The sequence below is a fragment of the Amblyomma mixtum genome, chromosome 4 (genome assembly GCF_055824585.1).
Source record: "Amblyomma mixtum isolate Tamu chromosome 4, ASM5582458v1, whole genome shotgun sequence".
In the NCBI taxonomy this organism is placed as follows: domain Eukaryota; kingdom Metazoa; phylum Arthropoda; class Arachnida; order Ixodida; family Ixodidae; genus Amblyomma; species Amblyomma mixtum.
The window spans coordinates 113,067,127-113,090,091 of NC_143015.1; the positions used below are offsets into that span (position 1 = coordinate 113,067,127).

The following is a 22,965-nucleotide window of genomic DNA, read 5'->3' on the forward strand; positions in this document are numbered from 1 at the left end:
TTCAAGCGAGTCCGAACTTTGTGCTTTGTTATTTGCGGTTAGTCTAGCCTGCAAAGATAAATGCGAGACGTTAAGCAAGACGGAAAATTGCGTAATAACAGCTATACTCCACGGGAGGCATCACTGAACTGAATTATGTAAAAATATACCCATTTTATTTCGATATTCCTTTCATTCAAGCATTTTATTATACAATCCAGAAAATTCTGAACATCAGTGTTTTACTTGTAACCCTTATTGCTTGAAAACAACATTTGTTAAAGAAACTTGATATTCACGCGCGCCGCACGCTACTACGATCACGAAATAGGAGCGTTAGTTTAAAATAAACACACATTTCTGCCCAGTCACTTATTTCCTTCACCATCAGGAACTTTTTCCACTGTCACTTCACTTGAAATCCCAATGTGGGTAACTGTTGCCTTTGCGTTTTATTTTTATGTTATGATTGTTTGATTTACTACTGCACCTGTCTGCCTGATTTATAAACGTGTATTCCTTTTTTCCTCTTCCCCAGGCAATGATTGTTTCAGTGTATACTTTTTTTTCACTGTATACTTTTTTTCAGTTTTTTTTTTCACTGTTTCACTGTATATTTTTTTACCTAATAATGTCATTACATGTTTCGACGTTCGCCCCCCCCCTTATGTAATACCCCTCCAGGGGTCTTTAAGGGCCAATAAAGGATGATGATGATGATGAAAAATCAGCTGCAGCGTACTTTACTAAAACTCTGGCCCGCGTGAACGGACAGGACTTCAAAAAGGCTACCGTGCAACTTGACGACGTCTGTGTCGATTTGTTGTTTTGGAAAAGCACTTCTTATTTTCACCAAGGAAATACCATTATGTCCAACCTGGATTTAAAATGTAGTCGGCCTCACGGACTTCGCAAAAACAACGCTACGTGTTTCAAAAAGCTTTTAAAAGATAGCGTCCACAAACGTGGACGCCGCGCCGCAAGGTCATATAGAGGGCGTTGCAGCGAGGCGAACCAGTAGATGATTTTCAACACAAACTTTTTGAGGTGAAAAGATGGATTTTGATCGCTGAGTCACGCCACTGAAGCAGTAAATCAAGAAACAAGAAAAAATGTTAACTAAGCGGCTTCCTATTAAATCAAAACACATAGCTTTTATTGCGAAAGCAACACTAGTTGCACTTTCAGCCCGTCGCGTAGCGAGGCCGGTAGCTACCATATTAGCATATTGGATTAGATTGGATTGGATTGGATTGCGTAGCAAGGCCGGTAGCTACCATATTAGCATTTTGGATTGGATTGGATTGGATTGTATAACCGATGCATCACCACAAGTCTAACCACAAGCACCACACCAGCTACACTACCAGCTGAACCATGGCGTAGCTACGGATATTGCTCTCGCAATTACCGGGCTTAAAGGGTCAGTCTACTGAATTTTATCGACCATATTTCCTTTGCGGCAACCGATAGCTCTTTACTCAAATTACCGTTTAGCCAGCTGTGGTGCCAAGGAGTGCGGTAGAACATTTTAAAATAGAATTTATTAATGTGGGAACACATCTGTATGAGATGGTAGTCTCATCTGGCAACCATCTGGATTTCCGCCGCGCGGCGACAAACATGGCGGCGCCCGTCGAAGCCGGACCTCTCGCTTCGGTCTGAATACTCGTTGTTACTGCCTTTTTCAGTGCGTTCACTGTCCATAAATGGGGCGCCTGTCTTTCGCTTCGTCTCATCTCGCCTCTAAGAAAACATATAAGAGATAAATTTGCTTTATTTTAATAATTAGAGTGACGATTCTGCCGCTCCTAGGCTTAAGTGGAGAGTCGGTTTGTTTACAGCAATGGTTCCCGTCCTCACGACCAGATGGCGCCACCATAGGCTGAGTTTATTTTTGCGTCTCTGCTAGCATACGCTGAACTAAAAGTGGGAATGTGCCTGCGTTTTGCGTACGTGTAACTATAAATATTCATGTGATTTACAGAAAAAGCGAGCGGTACGCCTTCTACAGTTTACTAGAACAAAACGTGCGTTTCTCTGACATTGGGGCATACAAATGGTACGTAGTATATTCACTTATGCTTCTACAAAAAAAGACTACCACTTTCTTGAACAAAATGAACGTTTGGGGTCGCCACCATGCTTTTTTACGCGACTTTTAACGCCGAAATAAAATATAAATTACTGCCTAAACCGGGCGCAGACCCCTCGTTATTGATGTTATAGGGTGCCAACTACCAGAATATGCCATTATTTATACACTCATCTCGGTGAGTAGACTGACCCTTTAACCAAGCTAAGCCACAGCCATTTTTTTACCTTTCACAGTTAGGCACCTTGTTCCAAACAAAGGTTTATAGCTAGCTGTTAGTAAAAGCCGTATAAGATTTTAGGATTTGTAAATAACTAACCCCTACAATTTTTTTTTAAATTTCTGCACACTATTACGGTCTATGCCGTTCAAGAAATTGATTTTGACGCCCCTTTGCATTATTTGAAAGCGCGGATACGGAGTACACAAAGTTAGACCCATCCGTACACTTCACGAAGCATCGCACATTTCACATTAATTGCTGTGCGTCTGTTATTGGGTGCAGTTTACGGCCGCACTGCTTTCGATTGATAATGATTATTTCACGCAGCGCAAAAATTAAACAAAAGTGGTTGTTTTAAGTACCTCTAAGTAATTCTAAGTAACTCAGGCACTTCGCTACTTAAATTTTTCATTCCTTTTCTGATATGCACCACATCTTGTATTACAGTGCACTAAAGACATCTTTATACACTAGAGACAGAAATTATATGCGACCCTTCTTGAAACTCGTCTCGTTATGGAGAGCTCAAGGACCTTCCAAGCTCGTTGATATTTTGCATCTTCTCGACGCGATTTTGAAACATAACAGCATACATTTCCTGAGGTATGTAAACTGAGCTGAAGTTATAGGCCGGCTATAGGCGTTCTTTTCTTGATGACTTATCTGGCGCTTGTGATATTTCTCCCATTGGAATCGCAAACATAGATAGCGCCGCATGTTGTAGAGGCGAGGGAACAAAGCAGCGTATTCTCTCACCCTCTGGCTCCTCCGGGCTATGCGCTGGAATGGTGGGTCGTCGGCTATGACCCCTATCGAGCACCAGCCATCCGTCGGACCCACGAGCAACGCCGCCACCGTGGACACCTCCGTATCGACCATCCTCAGGGCCTCAATCAAGCTCAAAGTCGTCCGTCGTCACTCCGGCTGCCATCTGCGCCCATATCAATCACTAGCCTGCTGAACGGTCAAATTCTTCCTCTCTCCCCCCAGTTCACCCTTTTATTCCTTTCCTCACAGCTTGGGTACAGTGTCGATTACGGGCGATAGAGTTTAAGCACCTTCCCTTCTTGTAGCGAAAGCTACATCGGCCACGAAGTTGCGATTTCGCTGTGGCACTGCTCCGATGAGGCGAACGCCGCGCGCTCGTCGCGCCATCTGGCATGACGTCAGACCGCGCGCCTCGCCGCGGAGCCGCCCCCGCCGATTGGTATGACGTCACACCGCTTTCCTCGTTGTTGCGCTCCCTTTCGCTACGTATATCCTGGCATAGCCGAGCTAAGGCACTGCCAATTTTTTCGTAACCTCGTTCTCAGTTTCTTATGAGACATGAGGCCTCATGTTGTTTTAAATGTAGTCATATCTGTTGAGAAAAACAATGTTAGGAAAAGGGGGGTTCGTTTAAGTGGAAGCGAAAAAGCACCTTTCTTGCCTGTAATTCTAACACAAAAAACGTAGCCAGTTTTCGAACGCCAGTTTTATGGACGCCTTCCCATGTATTGTAGTCGTTCTAAATAATTAATCTTGAAGATAATCGCATGTCTTATTCTTTTCCCAAGCGGAACAAGACTAAGGTTAACTGGCAAACCTGACGACGCAAAAAAATGAAGCCATGGATGGCTGAACGACATAGTCCAATCCGACATAAAGGAAAATTTTTATTAACGTATGACGGTGCATTCTGTTCAAGTAAAACAGAGCTGCTATTGAGCTACAATTTAGCTGCAGTGCAGCAATTGCTGTCAGCGGAAAATATTGTGCATACCACGCATTAGTGCGTCATCCTTTGCCCTTGCGCCACCTTTCGGCAACTTTCCAAACCAGGAGTGCCGCGGCTCTACACGAAAGAATCCGTATGTCTCAAGATTAAAGCAGCCACCTCCTCGCCTGTCTTTGCCTGCAGACGTTGCGGAAAAGTGACGAGGGAATGATTTCTAACGTATGCTCAGGAGGCTGACAGCACCTCTGCTATCAAATGTATACCCTCGGGACTCTCTCCAGCACGAAGAGAAAAAAAAAGTAAAACGGCGCAAACAACCGCTCAGTGACGACCTTCCCAACGTGTGCGCTGTTTTTCTTGCTTATTTAATCGCGTGCCTCCCAAAACATTAGCCCTCGATATTTTATGTGATTCGCTTGGGCACACTAGCTAGAAAAAGGTTTGGTTTACTGGGGTTCAGGTTTATGGGGTTTAACGTCCCAAAGCGACTAAGGCTATGAGAGACGCCGTAGTGGAGGGCTCCGGAAATTTCGACCACCTGGGGTTCTTTAACGTGCACTGATATCGCACAGTACACGGGCCTCTAGAATTTCTCCTCCAAAGAAATTCAACCGCCGCGGCCGGGACCGAACCCGCGTCTTTCGGGTCAGCAGCCGAGCACCATAACCACTGAGCCACCACGGTTAGGCGGTTTACTGGGGTTTAACGTACCGAAGCAACTCGGCCTATGAGGGACGCCGTAGTGAAGGTCTCCGTAAATTTCGACCACCGGGGGTTCTTAAGGCGCACTGACATCGCACAGTACACGGACCTCTAGGATTTGGCCTCCATCGAAATTCGACCGCCGCGGCCGGGTTCGAACCCGCGTCTTTCGGGTCAGCAGCCGAGCACCATAACCACTGAGCCACCATGGTTAGGCGGTTTACTGGGGTTTAACGTACCGAAGCAACTCGGCCTATGAGGTACGCCGTAGTGAAGGGCTCCGGAAATTTCGACCACCTGGGGTTCTTTAACGTGCACTGATATCGCACAGTACACGGGCCTCTAGAATTTCTCCTCCATCGAAATTCGACCGGCGCGGCCGGGTTCGAACCCGCGTCTTTCGGGTCAGCAGCCGAGTGCCATAACCACTGAGCCACCGTGGCGGGATTAGAAAAAGGATTGTGCGTTGAGGTATTAGGGACCCATGCGCGGAACATACCCTGTCTGCACGATTTTCCTGGTGAAAGGCATGTCGCTACGCTCTAAACAAGAATACGCCTAGAAAGGGTGGAAAGTGTCCTCTAGCACACTCCCTTTTATAAAAAGGAGTGCACTAGAGGACAACTTTATTCCCTTTTCACTCCTTTCTATTTATAGTGTAGTGCAGCTCAGTTCGCAAGCCGCATATACCAGCTCGCAGACGCAGTATTTGCAACAAACAAGAATATTAGAAGAACTTGTTGTTGGGCTAGTTGGTGTTTGCAACAAACAAGAATATGTTTGTCATTGGTGACAAATGTTTGGTAAATGTAACTCAGTTTAAGTGTCTAGGAGTGACAATAACACGAAACTTAAATTGGGGCACCCATATAGAATAGGTTTGCTCTAAAGCATACCAGAGGTTATGTTTTTTGAGAAAAAAATTGGAGCATGCTACACGGGATGTAATACTAATTGCATATAAAGCTTTTGTGAGGCCAGTCCTTGAGTATGCGTCAGTAGTATGGAGTCCTAAACAGAATTATTTCAAGAAACAATTAGACAGAGTTCAGAGGTACGCTGTTCGCTTTGTTTGCTGCCGATATCGAAGGACAGACTCAGTTGCGGATATGCTCTCTTCCTGCAACCTGGATTTATTAGAAACACGACAAAAAAAAATCGGCTGAAGCTATTGTTACAGATGCTTCAAGGACAGATAAATATTCAGAAGGAAACATACATACAAGCACCAGGCAAACGCAGTTCGGATAATTCAGCCTTACAACGCCCGTTGTGAAACTTTCAAACATTCCTTCTTCCCTCATGCAGTTGAAATGTGGAATGATTTGCCAATGAGTGTTGTGTAACAGAGTGATGTGCATGAATTCGAACGATCTCTGGATAACCACCTGCTTGAAAGTGCCATTTGGTGCTTGACTGAATGATGTACCGTTTCATGCTGATGTATTCAATGCTTGTGAATAGTGCTGTTTTTCTATGAAATTTTTATACCCTCTCTGTAAGGACCCTCGCACGAGGGTTGACAGTATTGTTAAATTAATAAATAAATAAATAAATAAATAAATAAAAAGGACGTATTCCCTCCAGCAGAAGCCCATAATGTTTAGAAACGCTGCTGCAGTTGCCCATTTAGGCCTCGTTCTGATTCCCGAATACGCTATTTTCAAAGGGTTGCAGCAAGTAACAATAATCTAATACAAAGTACGTCACCGGGCATTTTGCTTCTCAGCACCCAACCTCATTTGCACCACCCGGTAGCATCGTTTGTATAACTTTTTAGTTTCCTTGAAGCTATGAGCACGAGGTTCAATTTTACAGCCTTGCTGGCCACGCCTCTTCGCAACAAAAGCTTTCGAGAGATGGTCAAAATAGAGGTTTGGGATAATTAGAATGTAATGTGGGTAACTGCAGTAACGTAAGCTAAGAGAATAAAGTAGAAGTAAGGTAGCGCTGACACTGTTCGCTCTTTTGACTAGTGATTTCTTAATATTGTAGTTGGCCGGCGTTCCCAGCACCGACTGTGACGTCGACGTAGCCGGTATATCCATAAAAAATGCTTTAGGAAATGAACGTATTATTAGAAAATCTGGATCCCCTACAGAGCTATAGTCAACAAGCCAATAGTGTTGCCAGTCGCATGTGGGACTATAATAGTGGGCTACAACCATCTTAGTAAACCATGTATACATGTATAATTCCACCCTTCCCACGCATGGAACTTATTTCTCTGTCTGGTCTGAGGTACAGGATATGGTTAAACATCTTCCACCTCATATCACTCAGAGTTCTTCATGAGATGGAGGAGGGGGCTTGTAGGTGACGTTTTCATCGCCGCTTTCTCTACCGTTCGTAGAATATCTCTTACCTCTGCCCATCACTCCCGAGTACATGAACGCGGCCAGAGCGGTGATTCCCAGGAATAGAAGAGTGAAGACCACGCCTGTGAAAACAGCCTTGAGGTCAATTTCCCTGCACGGGTTGTGTGGGGTTGCGTGAGAAGACGGACTGAACGAAGGAAGACAATTACGCTATGGCCAGAAGTCTGCGTCGACCTACTGGCCAGAAATCGGTACTGAAAGCACTGCCCTTTTGAAATGTGGTCGTGCACATGGCCCGCAGGCGTGCACTTGTTGTGCTGAGTCATTAAGATCTGAGCACAGTGGAGATCAGTCGTTGCACTTCAGTCTGTATGATACTCCCAACAATAGTTCCTGGATCTCCTAATCAATGATTGGGCATCTATAGCTACGCGCACGTTATCAGCAGTTTCATTTACGGCTATTTTGTGCGCTGAAATCAGATACAACAGAAGCATCATTTCGCAAACGCAGCATTCTTGGGCTAGCAGAAAGGTGCGCTACTCCTGTGGCCTGTCACTGCAGAAAACAAAATCTCCCTTTCAAAGTTTCACGCCATTGAACAGGTTAAAAAGTACAATAATTTTTGCCCCTACCATTTGGTCTTCTCGTCTACGTTTTGCTGAGGCAACAAGAGAACCTTTAACAGCAGACTACTTCCTTCATAACCCCAGGCGCAGCCTCAGTGCTGAATTCCAATGTAGGCGACTATAGCGGCATCATTGTAGCTAACGGTATATCGGTACCAGTACGCCGGAAAACCAAGAAAACCAAGGTGTCCGCCAGCCACAACAATTTTAAGTACTTTTGCGGGTTTTGGCATTACTAAAATGCCACCAGCTCTGGTTGTATACACAGTGCACAAGTTGGTTGGTTTATGTGGTTTAACGTCCCAAAGCGACTCAGGCTATGAGAGAGGCCGTAGTGAAGGGCTCCGGAAATTTCGGCCACCTGAACTCTTTTAACGGTGCACTGATATCGCACAGTACTCGGGCCTCTAGAAACAGTGCACAAGTGTTCCAGGACAATGTGCTGCGTGCTGCTGAGGAAAGTACATGTCAAATCCGCACAGCGCATCCACTGAACTATATTCTTTTAAGAATGCGCCGCGAACTTTTTGATATGCACATCAATATTGCGGCTTCCTATTCATATGCAGATATCTAGCTTTTCTGCTTCAACACAAGCGGTTCCAGCCAAGTAGTGCAGAGCTTTGACCAACGACCACGCGCACAAAAAGACTCAAGGGCTAAAATAAAGGCTGTCGCCTCAGCTTCATCGCGTTTTTAAGTGCGCTGCTTGCTAATCAGGGATAGAAATTTTCGCAATTTTTTTATTGATACATTCAGCGCAAAATTTTCGACGAAAAATTTAGGCATATTGCGAATGACCCATTTAAGTTGTTATTCTTGAAAAATAACTTTAGTATCTTTCTGGTTTGGTTTGGTTTGATTTATGGGGTTTAACGTCCCAAAGCGACTCAGGCTATGAGAGACGCCGTAGTGGAGGGCTCCGGAAATTTCCACCACCTGGGGTTCTTTAACGTGCACTGACATCGCACAGCACACGGGCCTCTAGAATTTTAATACATTTCCCTTTCTTGAAATTAAAATGACATTTTAAACTTTCGCATCACTATTCCATTTTGATGTTAGCCCTCTAAAAGGCGTCCAGATAAATACAACTCGCTAACCGAAAGCCGCGGTGAATAAATCGCTACCGGCCACAGCGATGGGGCTACGAAGAAAGCGGGTGTTTCGGGTTCTTAGAATCATGATGTTGCAGCACACGTTTAACCTCTTAAGCCGCCGCGGTGGCTCAGGGGTTATGGTGCTCGGCTGCTGACCCAAAAGGCGCGGGTTCGATCCCGGCCGCGGCGGCTGGAATTTCTTTGGAGGAGAAATTCTAGAGCCCCGTGTACTGTGCGATGTCAGTGCACGTTAAAGTACCCCAGGTGGTCGAAATTTCCGAAGCCCTTCACTACGGCGTCTCTCATAGCCTTAGTCGCTTTGGGACGTTAAACCCTATAAACCAAACCAAACGTTTAACCTCTTAGGGCTGCAAAGCGTTTTTCTTGGTAGTCCATAAAACGGCGGAGGCATGTAGGGCTCCAGCTACTACATCGCAACCACTACTATACGGAGTGTCTGCGCTCGTCACGAAATGATTGCGCTCCCTAATGGGCTCTGTATTGCTCGTGATGCAGTGCCAAGAGATGAGGCAGGACTTACTCTGTTTTCTCGGCTGAAAAGTGAGCGAGACCTCGACTTAGGCCAGAACAGTACGACACACGACGAATCGCCATGTCCAACATTCTCGGAAAAAAAGTTTAGAAAATTGAAAAATTGTAAAATACTGTTATGGAACCATTGAAGGTAATAGTCCATTCTCCTGATATGTAGCAAAATTATTCTTTTTGAAGTGTTTCCATCCATCGCACCGAGCAGTGAAGATTGCCTTAGAAAACTAAATGGGGAACGCTTTTGACGATTGCGAGAACATTAATAGAAAAAAAAAACATGCTAAGCAGCCGTCGTGTGATCTGCGGATATATTGATTGTTAAAGTGAAATCTCACGTTATATGAAAAATTGCGTTCATAAACGGTTTCCCACTCCAATATGCTTTTACCATTGCTTTTACCAAAGTGCCGCCGCGGTGGCTCAGCGGTTATGGTGCTCGGCTGCTGACCCGAAAGACGCGGGTTCGATCTCGGCCGCGGCGGCTGGAATTTCTTTGGAGGAGAAATTCTAGAGGCCCGTGTACTGTGCGATGTCAGTGCACGTTAAAGAACCCCAGGTGGTCGAAATTTCCGAAGCCCTTCACTACGGCGTCTCTGATAGCCTCAGTCGCTTTGGGACGTTAAACCCCATAAACCAAACCAAACCTTTTACCAAAGTACCGGGCCATTGATGCAACGCGCAACAACAATGTGCATTCAAACGCAGCCCAACGAAAGTAATGCTTTCGCGGTACATTTCAAGCGCATTTTACATACACAGGTGTAATTCTTAGATAATTGTCAGCATTCACTGACAGCGCTACGCATCTCGTCAAATATTCGTATTGTCAGGGCTATACTGCTGACACAAACGCACTTTCCTAGGCTGTTCCAAATAGGATGGCGCACCAGTACTTACCGGAGCAATAGTTACCAGTCATAACATATTCATAAACTGAAAACAAGAGAGAACTGGAGTGAGTACTATGATAACGCCTTAAAGGCTGAGGTCGCATTTGCTTCGCTATGCACCACTCAATATTTATTTTTATTTATTTTAATGCCCTAAAGGCCCAATGCGGGCATTACACGGGGGGGGGGGGGATTTATCAAAGAAAACAACAGATATACAACACAGAATACAAATAGAAGAGACTCCCAACGTGAACGCAAAACACATGGATCGTTTTTGATGCCGGGTACGCAATTTTAGTACATAACAATGGCATAGACTGAGTGTAAGGTACTCACTCTGTTTGTTTTCCACACTTACCTGCTGGTGATTGCATGTACGGCGAGGCTTCAGCAATGACTGACATGGTTTACACCCAGTGGGACGCAGGACCTTGAACCAAAAGGAAGCTCCGAATGATTGTCAAGCTGAGTTTTGTCTTTTTGCAGCCGATCCTTTCTGCCGAGAGGAGTGCGTCACAGCACTTGACACACTGACACAGATATTACAATTACGGAGTAATATAAGGCCCAAGGAGTCGCCACAGTCACGTTGACATTAGAAAAGGCACCCGTTGAGGTCGCAAAAGTGGAATGTCGTCGGAAAGGCTTAATCAGTTCCGCAGAGCCGAATGAAGTCACCGCCACCCAACCAAAGACAATGAAGGATTGCCACCTTCCCTCCTTCGTCAATGTGAATAGATTCTCCATTGATAAGACATTCATTAATTTTACTAACATTTTTCGCGTGATTTAGCCGTGGGACCTGTTAGTCTAGACACAGCCCTTCATCGGAACTTTGGAACGGAGCGGCAAAACTGCTCAGTCGTACGTTGGGTGAGAGATATGAACAAGACATCTCACGTTGCCCTCAAAGGCAATGAGTGAGCCAGAAAAAAATTCGCTGTGTCTTAGCTTGGTTAAGCCCGGTAATTGCGAAAGCAATATCCGTACCTACGCCATGGTACAGTTGGTAGTGTAGCTGGTGGTGGTGCTTGTGGTTAGACTTGTGGTGATGCATCGGTTATATAGTCCAATCCAACCAATCCAATCCAATCCCGACCAATCTAATGCACTCCAATCCAATGTAATCTACTCTAATCTAATCTAATCCAATCCAGTCCAGTCCAATCCAGTCCAGTCCAATCCAATCTAATGTAATCCAATCTAATGCAATCAAGGTCAAATTAAGGTCAATGGTGGTCACCGCCGCGGCACGATGGTGGTCACCCTGCAAAGTGCAAGTAGTATTGCTTTCGCAATAATAAAAAGCTGCCATTTGGCGTAGGCGACAACTTACCCTATTGCAGTGTGTCAACTATTTCAGAACACTCCTTGCCTCCCATAACCTGGCTGAAGGACGGCTCGCCTCCCTTCGGTCAATTTTTAAATAGCCACACTGAAGGGGGGGGGGGGGGGGGGGTACTTATTGAAGCGTCCCTTGCAGCGTCTATTTCTTGATGCAAGCACCACAACGCTATGTCAGTAATTCAGCAAACCCTGCGCTCACCTCTCCATCCTATATGAGCGCTCCGTGTGCGAGTAACGCTGAAATTCTTCTTACCTCGGTTGAAGCCAACACGAGGAGGCTGCGTGGAGCGGTTAAAAACTGTGAAGCGATCAGCGCCTTCAAGTCGGAGAGCACAGGCTAATCGACCTAGTCTGGGCACTGCACGAGACCAGTGAGAGACGACCGCCAGCTGGAAAAGAAACGGCTGGGGCAGTTGTTGTTGTTGTAGCCTACGACAGAATGGCACATACCCACTCTGGGGGATCGGCCAAGAATCGGGTGGTAAAGGTTGGTATTCACCTGTACGTAGTAAAGGCAAAAGGAAAGCACACGGGAGAGGAACACCGGGGGAGTCAACCACAAGAAGGGCACGGAGAGGATGAATAAAAAAAAATCAACAAAACTAAAAACAAATAATAATAATAATAATAATAATAATAACCATAATATATATATATATATATAGGAGATTGGATTGGAGAGAGAAAGAAAGAGAAAAGAGAATAATTCTAAAAAAATGAAGCATTAAAAGAAAATACTGAAAGCTTTAGCAAGGTAGTCGATGAGATTCCAGCAAGAAATTTTGAACAGCGTCACAAACAGACCTGTGGCTGAACCCAAGTGTGGTGGCACCAAATGATAGCAAGTGTGGGCTGCTCAAACTGAGGCCAAGTTGCTGTAAGGGCAACTCCAGCAGTCTTCTTCTCAAAGAGGTGAAACGACGACAATGGAGCCAAAAATGATCGATAGATTCAGGCTCACGGCAAAATGCACAGAGGGGAGATAGCGCCAAACCAGATCTGTGCAGATAGAAATTTAGAGGGGGGATGCGGCAGCGCAACCTCGTCAGAGATACTTCTAGCTGCCGAGATGGACAAATTTTCCTGCTCCATGAATATTTCAGATGCTGATATTCCACCGATGTTAAAAGTGTTGTGGCTTGCACACTTAATAACGCTCGACGCCGGAACCTAGATGCCGTGATATACGCTGTAGCCGGGATGATGGGCAACACAGGGCCGCCTAGGGAAGCCTTTGCAAGGTTATCCGCGATCTCATTGACAGTCACGCTGCTGTGGCCGGGTACCCATATCAAGTGAACAAGGCTCAAATGCGAAGGAAGAAGCGATAAAAAAGTGCTTAAAGTGGGACAGTCAACATGCGACGCGAGGGACGAACACAAAGATAAAGAATCGGTAATGACTGCCACTGCAGAAATAGAAGGATCAAGCTTGCGCAGAGCAAGAACTACTGCCAGAAACTCAGCTTGAAAAATAGGGGTGTAATCCGGAAGGCGCAGCGAAAAGGACCAGTTTAAACTCGGACAGTAAATTCCCACCCCTGCCTTTTCGTTGCACTGAGAGGCATCGGTTGCTATTGCAATTTTTGTAGGTAGGGACCTTAAATGATCCTCTAATAGACCATTTAAAATACGGGGTGGTAAAAGTTTCGCGTTTTGAGGAAAAATGTTGTCGAAAACAATGTGGACAGAGGACCCACTGCTTAATGCTAGAAGGATGTTGTAAATCTGCACGTTTAAAGGCTCAAGCAGCCTTTGCACGAACACAACCTGTGGGGTATGAAAACGAGGCCAGTGGACACCAAAAAAGGAGGTCGGCTGGCAACAGAAAATGCTTTGCGAACGGTGAAAATGGGATTCAAAGATTTTGAGGAAAGTCTGCACAGTTAGAAAGTGAAATCGGGTTAACAGAGGAGGAATGCGGGCCTCAAGGTACAGCACAGTGGTAGCCACGAATTTGGGGACGCCAAGGCACATCCGAAGCACCTCCCTCTCCAAAAGGATGAGAGGACGAAGTTTGTATGAAGCCGAGCCTGAAAACAACACAGAGCCAAATTCTAAAATTGGCCTAACATACAATACGTAAATCATTAGGAGCGTATCCCTGCGCATGCCGTACCTGTGACTAGATAACCTCCGTAACATGCCTGCGGCACGAGTCCCTTTTACAGCAACATGGTCAATGTGAGGCCGCCAGGTGAGTTTGTCGTCATAAATGACGCCCAGGTATTTTAGGGATTGAACTTGAGGAATTGGTTGAAATTTGCATGAAAGAGAGAGCACGACAGGATCCTGTAGAGGAAAAACAACGTATGCAGTAATCATCTACTTCGTCTTCACAGCGCGCGAGCCATCAGCGCATGCATCACGGGACAGAGATTAAAGGGAAGAAGAAAAATAGCCTATACCATATTACTGCTGCTCTTCCTTTAAAAAATTCGCTGTGGCTTAGCTTGGTTAAGCCCGGTAATTGCGAAAGCAATATCCGTACCTACGCCATGGTACAGCTGGTAGTGTAGCTGGTGGTGGTGCTTGTGGTTAGACTTGTGGTGATGCATCGGTTATACAATCCAATCCAAACCAATCCAATCCAGTTCATTCAAATGCAATCAAATCCAATTCAATCCAATACAATCTAATACAATCCAATCGAATACAATCCAATGTAATCTACTCTAATCTAATGTAATCTAATCTAATTAATCCATTCCAGTCCAGTCCAATCCAATGTTATGTAATACAATCTAATCCAATCTAATGCAATCAAGGTCAAATGAAGGTCAATGGTGGTCACCGCCGCGGCACGATGGTGGTCGCCCTGCAAAGTGCAAGTAGTATTGCTTTCGCAATAAAATGCTCCTCATTCCAGCAGTTCAGCGCCTGTGGCTTGGACAGTCCCCCGTAGTGCGTATGGGTCATATTATTTGAGGCCAACCAACCAACCAAGAAAAATACTACAAGAACCAAAGCCATTGCCGAACTGGCGTGGATCGCTTTCTAGGGATCCATGGGTTGAAAACTATCAAGAAAGAAGACACCACGGGGGTGGTGTCTTCTTTCTTGTGTGTGTTGATCTTTTTAGTTTGTATGATCACCAACTAGCCCAACAGTTAACTCTTCTAAAGAGCTAATATCTGTCTCTCCGATAATCCCCAAATGTTTCTGGTTTATACCGAGTCCTGTAACGAATTCACAATTCCCGTGCTCCTGGAATCTTTGTATAGATGAAGACACTACTCCCGAAGTTTCTAGAAGACTGTCTTTGAGCACAGGGTCTTGTTATTAGAGAGAGTCAGAGCGTCATCGCAAATCAATGCTGGTTCCTGTTCGGCGAAAAAGAGGAAGCTCGACATTCGAAACGGCATTCTTTCTGGTCATATAGCGGAATTCCCCCATCATGTGGTGCTTACTACCGATGCCTCCGTCAGCTGCCAAAAAGCTGCAGTTGGCATCTTTTCGCGGGATTTGGCATGGAGCTATTCTGTCCGCATCCCAGATTATATCCCTTTATTCTTTGCGGAATTTTTGGCTCTTGGAATGGCCCTGCACAAAATTCCGTGTCATGTATCTCACGTTATCATCCTGGCTGATTGTTTGTCTGTTTTAGTCTCCCTTGAAACTTCCCAAAAAGATTTTTTGTACCGTTTCCTGCGATTTTTCCCCCTTCCACTTTAAAGGAGGTCCGTTTTGTCTGGGTTCCTGGTCATGCAGGCATTCATTCAAACGAGGTGGCTGATTATTTAGCAAGGTCAGCTCTTGACGGGTCAGTAACGCATCCCGTCCCGAATTTCAGTCTTCTGGCGATCTCCAGGTTTCAGCGGTTCCAACACATATCAGCCAGGTTACGCGATCCCTTACTAAATACTGCTGATTATCAGCACTTAGCGTATAAATGGAACGTCCGTTCGTGTAAAACCAGGCAGTGTGAGGTATCAATGACGCGACTGCGGTGCAGGATTCCCAGTTTAAATTTATACCTATGCAGATGTGGGTGGTCACCGACAAACCTATGTGACTCATGCAGGGACGGTGAATCTGTGGACCATTTCCTGCTCTACTGTCCAAAGTTCGCACTTCAGAGAAAGATTTACCTGGAGGTCCCTCTCTCCAGGTTAGGGCTCCCGTTATCTCTGCCAGTGTTGTTATCGTTCGGAGCGAGCGCCTAAGGATTTGCATTGGGTTCAATTTGTGGGAATCTCCATGATTACATAATTGCAGCTGGAAGGTTGATTTGCTAACTCCTTTAAAAGTCTTGGAGTTTTTTTTTTTATTCTCGCCAAAATGTTCTTTGTTATTTCACTTCAAATATTCTTCTGTCGTTTTTCATGAATACATTTTTCAAAATTCACGTTTGGCTCCGATATTTTGTCGTAATCCTATGAAAAATTCCTTATTTATACCACTATACCTTGGCCAATCCCCCCACGAGGGTATGTGCCATTACAATGAGGTGAAGAAGAAGAAGAAGATACGTCAATTTTTTTCTCCTGTAAAGAGCCCCAGGCGGTCGAATTTTTTGGGGCCCTACACTGCGGCGTCCCTTATAGCCTGACTTGCTTTACGACGTTAAACACCGACGGAGTTAATTTTGCTCTTTATATTCTGACGACATCGTTTTTCATTCAGCGCTCCAATTCTGTCAAAAACACCGTCTTATGCCCGAGGTATTATCTTTCCTAGAAGTTCTCGTCGTTAGCACGGAGCCCCAGGGCTATGCAGGGAAGCCTACAAGATGACAGCTCCCGGCCTTCCACTAACCTCGTTGCTCTGCCCTAAGATCAGGCTCTGAGAACACCTGAATATACGTCGATCTCTCGCGCTTTTAGCACAGAGCAGCACTTGCAATCAGAGAGAACTTGAAAACAGCAGTACCTTTTTTTATCTGTACATTTCAGTCAAGTTCAGTAATACCCGTTTCGCTTGCTTGGAAGACATACATTAGTAGCTGGAGTCCTCCCGTTGAGAAAGCAGAACTGTGTGCCCATGCCGTAAAAACAAGAAGGGGGCGTGAGTTCCTTTCCATCTCTTCCGCATTGCGATGGCCCGTGCCATCTTCACCCCAAAACACTTGGTGTGAAATCAATAGAAATTGATTGATTGGAGTCTTTTCCTACTACCCAACAGACCTATATATGTATTCCCCGATGCTCTGTGCCACAGCTGCCCTTTCACCTTTGTACCATCATACCATGATCACTTCTTCAGCAACGAAGACATTAGTACTCCACGTTCCTGTTTCGCACATTCTACACATAATTTGGATGTTGAACTCCAAGGCTTGATTGAGGGTTGCCTTCCGGCACCTCTGTGGTTCCTTTCGCAAATGAAATGAACAGGCACCGTTCTCAATGAAAGCTCTTGGGTGGTTTCTGTTGTTATGGGGCTTAACGTCCCAAAGCGACACAGACTATGAGGGACGCCGTAGTGAAGGGCTCCGTACTGAAGGGCTCCGGAAGTTTCGATCACTTGGGGTTCTTTAGCGTTCACTGACCAAATTCTTGCTTGCGTTCACTGACCAAATGCTACCATAAGCTTGTCGTCCCGGTTAGCTCAATTGGTAGAGCGACTGCTCCGGTGAAGCGGTGGTCCCGGGTTCGAACCCCGAACCAGGACGAATTTTTCTTTAACAGCGAATTTTCTGAGAAAGCTGTATAGCTTTCCTTTGTAGCCGTATGGCTGCGCTTGGGTGGACTTCAATGAGTAATTACTCCCTTATTAGCGTTCACTGACATCGCACAGTACACGGGCCTCTACAATTTCGCCTTCACTGAAATTCGACCGCCGCGGCCGGGATCGAACCCGTGTCTTTCGGGTCAGCAGCCGAGCGCCATAACCGCTGAGCCACCGCGGCGGTCGTTTGTTACGGAATTCGCGAACGCATAAATATTAGTCCTTACATATGCATACGACCAGTTACGCAGACGACATACTACAACATGCTGAAAAAGGCGTGAATAAGGTTTCTGGCTAGATATATACCGGTTTTCCCAGCTAAATGTAACCAAACTTTTAAAAAAGGCGAAGTGTCCTAGTCCAGTGCAACCAGCTGAGGGTTGTTCATAGTCGCATGGCCTAGTCTTGAGTATATTTTTCGATCTTCAAAGTTAATTAATTAGTTAAGTTTAATTACCTAACTTTTTAATTATTGACTTCAGGACGAAAGTGTCCATGAAAAACTTTTAGACCGCCTCGAAAAACCGCTAGTAGTGCTGTTTCCGTCAATTTACGTAGCTTCATTTATTGGCCTTAAAAGAAAGTTATCACGTGACCAGCTGCTCGTTGACTTCTCTGCCCCAATGTGCACCCAAAGTCTCACCGCCGCCCCCGCGCGCCCTCTCACCGGGCAGTCCCCTCCGACCCCGAGGATGAGGAACTCGAATTCGCCAAGCTTACTATTCAAGCAGACCAATACACATGGGACCTCGTTCACATCAATTGGCTAACGAAGTGCGAATCCCTCGACGGCCGCCTAGGCACCAAGGCTATGTGGAACCTTCTGCGATGACTAATTGACCTTCCGAAAGTGAAGAGTGAACAACACAGAAATTTGCATCGAGCCCTACACAGCTTTCAAGGCACGGATCAAGTGGATGAACTCACGCGTCGCTATATCTGCACCGAGAGAGACCCACAACCCTACAATAAAGAGTACCGTGGGGAACCGAACGAAGACCTAGATAGAGACTTCACTTCAGAGGAAATCACTGCAGCACTAGCAGATATGCGCCGAGGCACAGCCCCGGGACAAGACAAAATTATTGTCCGACTTCTGGCCAACCTCGGCACAGAGGCTCTGCAACAACTCACAGATTACATAAACGAATGTTTATGTTATGTTTATGTTTATGTTATGTTAACGAATGTTTATGTTATGTTTCCATGCTTGTGGAAAAGTGCGTAACGGCACCATTCCACAAGCATGGAAAACAGCCAATGTACACTTTATCCCCAAACCCGGCAAGAAAATCAGCATCGAAAACCTGCGCCCCATATCCGTCCCGTCCTGCTCAGGCAAACTCATGTAAAAGGCAGTCCACGCATGTCTCTCCAGTTATCTTGAGGACAATGAGCTACTGCCACACACTATGTTTGGATTCAGGGCACACTTGTCAACCCATGATGGGCTTCTGCAACTCAAACGCGAAGTCATTGATCCCGTAAGCAGAAATAGTAACCGAGCGCTGCTAACCTTCGACCTCAAGGGAGCCTTTGACAACGTTAAGCACTCCACGATCCTCAACAACCTCCACAGCACGAACTGTGGCCAGCGAGTTTACTTATACATCTGCGATTTCCTTACGGACAGAACCGTCAACATCAGCAGCGGCACAAAACAAACAACGCAAGTGAAGATGGGCACGAGAGGCACTCCGCAAGGGGCAGTACTATCCCCACTTCTCTTCAACATTGTGCTCCTAAATCTCCCACCTCTTCACAATCAGGTACAGGGCATACGCCACGCCCTGTACGCTGATGATATAACCATCTGGACAACCACGGGAAGTATGGGAATGATTGAAGAACAACTACAAACAGCGGCAACAACATTTCAAAATTATGCATGGGCTTGTGGACTAACCTTCTCTCCCGAAAAATTTGAACTCGTAGTCTTCCGTCAACGCAATAATCAGGACACCATCAACATCTGCGTTGACAACTCGCCCATCAAGGAAGTTCAGACCCTCAAGATACTAGGTCTGTACATAAATAACAACGGCAACAACCTCCTCACCCTCCAGAAACTACGGCTCGTGAGCGACCAAGTCGCCAGGATGATCGCCAGGATAACAACGCGGAAATCAGTGATGCGAGAAGATACTCTGCGACTGGTGCAGGCTTTCGTCGTAAGCCGCGTCGTCTACGCAGCACCCTACCTCCGCCTCAAGAAGCGCGACATCAGGAACCTAGAAGTCATAATCAGAACAGCTTACAAGAAGGCCCTGGCCCTCCGTCTTGCGACATCAACGGACCGGCTCTTAGGACTGGGAGTGCACAACACGATAAACGAGTTAATAGAGGCACACCTCACGGCGCAGGTGGTACGGCCCTCCACTAGTCGGACTGGCCGACAAGTCCTCACTGATTTAAACATCAATTGTCCTCGACAGCTACACACTAAAAACGACATCCCAGCCTCATGAAGAGGACAATTCAAGGCAGCGCCACTACCCAGGAATATGCACCCCGATTTTCACCAGTCAGGACGACAAGCACGAGCCGAAGCTATGAAAAGGCACTACGATGGGCGCGAGGGCGTATTCTAAGTCGATGCTGCGGGTCCCGAGCAGGGAATGACGGCCGTCGCGGTAGTGCATCAAAATAAAACAGTGGACGGACTAGTACTAGCTAGCCAGGACATACTGGCTGCCGAAGAAGTAGCGATTGCTCTAGCTGCAACACACAGTAGCTCAGAATACATTCTCACAGATTCACAGACAGCGTATCGCAATTACATCAGGGGCAGGGTCGCACAGCTAGCAGCTAAAATCCTGCAAGATAGCTACACCCGTGGCTACCAACCCACACAAAAGCACTTAATATGGGTACCAGGTCACCAGGGCATCCCAGGGAACGAGAGCGCACATGCCTCAGCCCGAGCATTTCTCCCCCGGGCACCCATACGGATGCTGTGGAACCTCCTACCCCACTACAAACTTACACCGACATACTTCAGCACTTAAGATTATCCCGTCGGGCCTACCAACACCCTACCCTCCGCCGGCTAAGACACTGGACAAAGGGGAGGAACTACACCACCAGAGAAGACTGGGAGGCGGCCCTGCTCGGCTGTCAAGACCTAAAGAGCCAAAAGGCCTTGGTTCAACGGACGCGGGCGGCGTTGCTTGCCAATGGGGCACCGGAATAGGGGCTCCACCTAGTATTGTAAGGGAAAGGGCCAATAGGCTCCTACCCCAATCCCCTTTCTGTAAAAATTTAATTGCCCATAAATGTTTTTCACCGCCACCACCACCTAGTACTTGTAAGGATCGCTCCCTTAAGGGCTGATCCAAACATACCTCCTGTCCCTTCTTAATAAATGTTTTCACAACCACCACCACCTGCATGCGTTGGCATTGACAACTTTGTGCACGTTTTACACTCCGATCATTTTAAGGAAAGGAAGTGCGCACAATGGCTCCCTGGGTCACTGGACGCCTGAATCGCGCTTATAGGTACGTGGGGTGATGAGAGAGAGATGTGGGCTGCAGGCATTGACAGCGTTGGGCCAGAAACGCGGAGCTGCAGCCATATGCCGTCGGCGTTCATTGTGTTCGTTGGTGGTGGTGGTGGTGGTGAAAAACAATTATATACAGATACATTTCAAGAGGTTATGTATGAGCTGGCCCAGAGGGGACCAGCCCTTACAAGTACTAGGTGTAGGTCCCTAGTTCGGGACCCCAGTGGCGTTGGCCGCCGCCCGGGCTCGCGCGACCAAGGCCCGTTGGGCCTGCAGGTCAGAGCAGCCGAGCAGGGTCACCTCCCAGTCTTCCCGGGTTGGGTTGGGGTGAGGGGGGATAGCAGGGTTGGAGGGGAAGGCCCACATCATGTGGTAGATATCCGAAGACTTCTCCGCACAGTGCGGACAGCTGCCCGAGAAAGAAGGGTCGAAGTGTTTCAGAGCTGCCGGGCACAGCAAAGTATTAGTATACAGGCCAAGGAGAAGCCGCTCCTCCGCCTTTGAGAGAGGCGGTGGAGCGAGTAGTATTGCGAAAGCAGTACTACTCGCACTTTCAATCCTTCGCGTGACCCGGCCGCAGTTACGTTTGACCTTTAGCGGAGTGAATATGGGCGACCAACTCGCTCCTTCAGATAGCCCGGATGCAGTTACGCCGCGCCGCGCACCTGTGGCGTCATACAAGCTGTAGGTTACGGGCGACCAACTCGCTCCGTTTCTTTCTCTCAGTCGCAACAACATCAAAAACAAAATATAAAAAAATTACCGAAGATGCTTTGAGTCGTCGCGCAGCGGCGGCCGGTAGCCACGCGTGACCTGTAGACGCGGCGCACTGCGTTCCAAGACGCTTTGAGTCGTCGCGCAGCGGCGGCCGGTAGCCACGCGTGGCCTGTAGACGCGGCGCACTGCGTTCCTTCTGTTGGAGGCGCTGCACTTTTGCTTTCGCAACCTACCAGGCTAACCTTCTCTCAGTCTCAACCAACCAACCAACCAACCAACCCCAAATAACGACTTCCTATCCCAGCTGCCTCGGTGGACTGTCTCTCTTCGGGTGCTGCGTCTCGACTACGCAGCACCAAGTGTATAGCGTCTCGGCCTGGCGTCTCGCCGCGCGTCTCGCATAGCGTCTCGCCCGTAGCCTAGCGTCGCGACGACTTATCACCCCCCCCCCCCACCCCTGGCTACGCCCCTGGTGTTGATGGCGAGGAGGAGCGAGATATCGTGGGCTGACGAATGCAAGACGCTGCAGACAAAAGGTCGCACAGCAGCCGTGTCGCTTTCGCGCTTGTCCGCAAGCATGCAAGGCAGGGGCGTAGCCAAGGGGGGTGCTTATAGGGCTTCAGCCCCCCCCCCCCCCGAAATTTTTTCGAACTGTCCCCGACCGCAGTATGGCCCAAGTACATATCGCGACTTCGGCTGTCATAGTGCTGTTCTTGCCTGGATCGTGTGTCTTAAAGTGCGCAAAGTTTACTATCTGTGATTGCGCAAGGTGTTTATCTGCCTTGTTTGCTGCATTATATAGAGTTACTTTTGGTTAGACACGTAGCTTTAATGGAGACATTTGTGTATTTAAATATCTTGATGCGAGGTTCTGTGTACATATACAGTGACTTTGTTTCCAGTGGCACTTTTTTGTCCTTTATGAAGTTGTATCTTCGCATTTCTAATACTCCATTTTATCTTCGCACGTCGATCTAATGTATATTTTGCACAACTCCTCTTTTAAGGCGAAAGCCTTTAATGCCTCATACTGTCGTTAGCAGACGCGCGTCGGCAGCCGTGTCGACAGACGCGTCGGCAGATCTGTCCGCCTTTCGGTGTCACTGCTTAAAAAGAAACTGCGCCGAGGGTGGGAATCGAACCAGGGCCTTTGGCATTTGAAGAGGAGACGCTACCACTCCGCCACGAAGGCTCAAGGTTCGAGCATGAATAAAGGCGCATCTGGTGAATGCATAGGTTTCATAAATAAAATAAAAGGAATAAAGTCAAGAAAAGGAAAATAAAAATAAGCAAAAATAAAAGCAAAATAAAATAGGATATGAAAATAAAAATAAAAACAATAAAAACAAGATAGTAGCAAAAATAAAAAGAATGTGAAAAATAAAAAAGTAAATAAAAACAAACAGTGCGCCAGGAAAGGCTTTCGCCTTGCAGCACTTTAGAGAGTCAAAGTTCCCCCTGAATTTTTTTATAAATGTGCTCGCTGTTTCGACTAACATTTCGGTGCAATTACTCG

The 22,965-nt window shown here is 46.7% G+C and overlaps 1 long non-coding RNA gene across 1 annotated transcript; it reads right to left on the bottom strand.

The window, feature by feature from the left end:
- Positions 1 to 3,059: 3,059 nt before the first annotated feature.
- LOC149347920 (uncharacterized) lies at positions 3,060 to 21,644 on the bottom strand. The gene is made up of 4 exons (XR_016292224.1): positions 21,496 to 21,644; positions 10,567 to 10,638; positions 7,082 to 7,185; positions 3,060 to 3,228 (listed from the first exon to the last, which is right to left on the bottom strand). It is a non-coding gene; the product is annotated as an uncharacterized LOC149347920 (long non-coding RNA).
- Between the last annotated feature and the right edge of the window lie 1,321 nt (positions 21,645 to 22,965).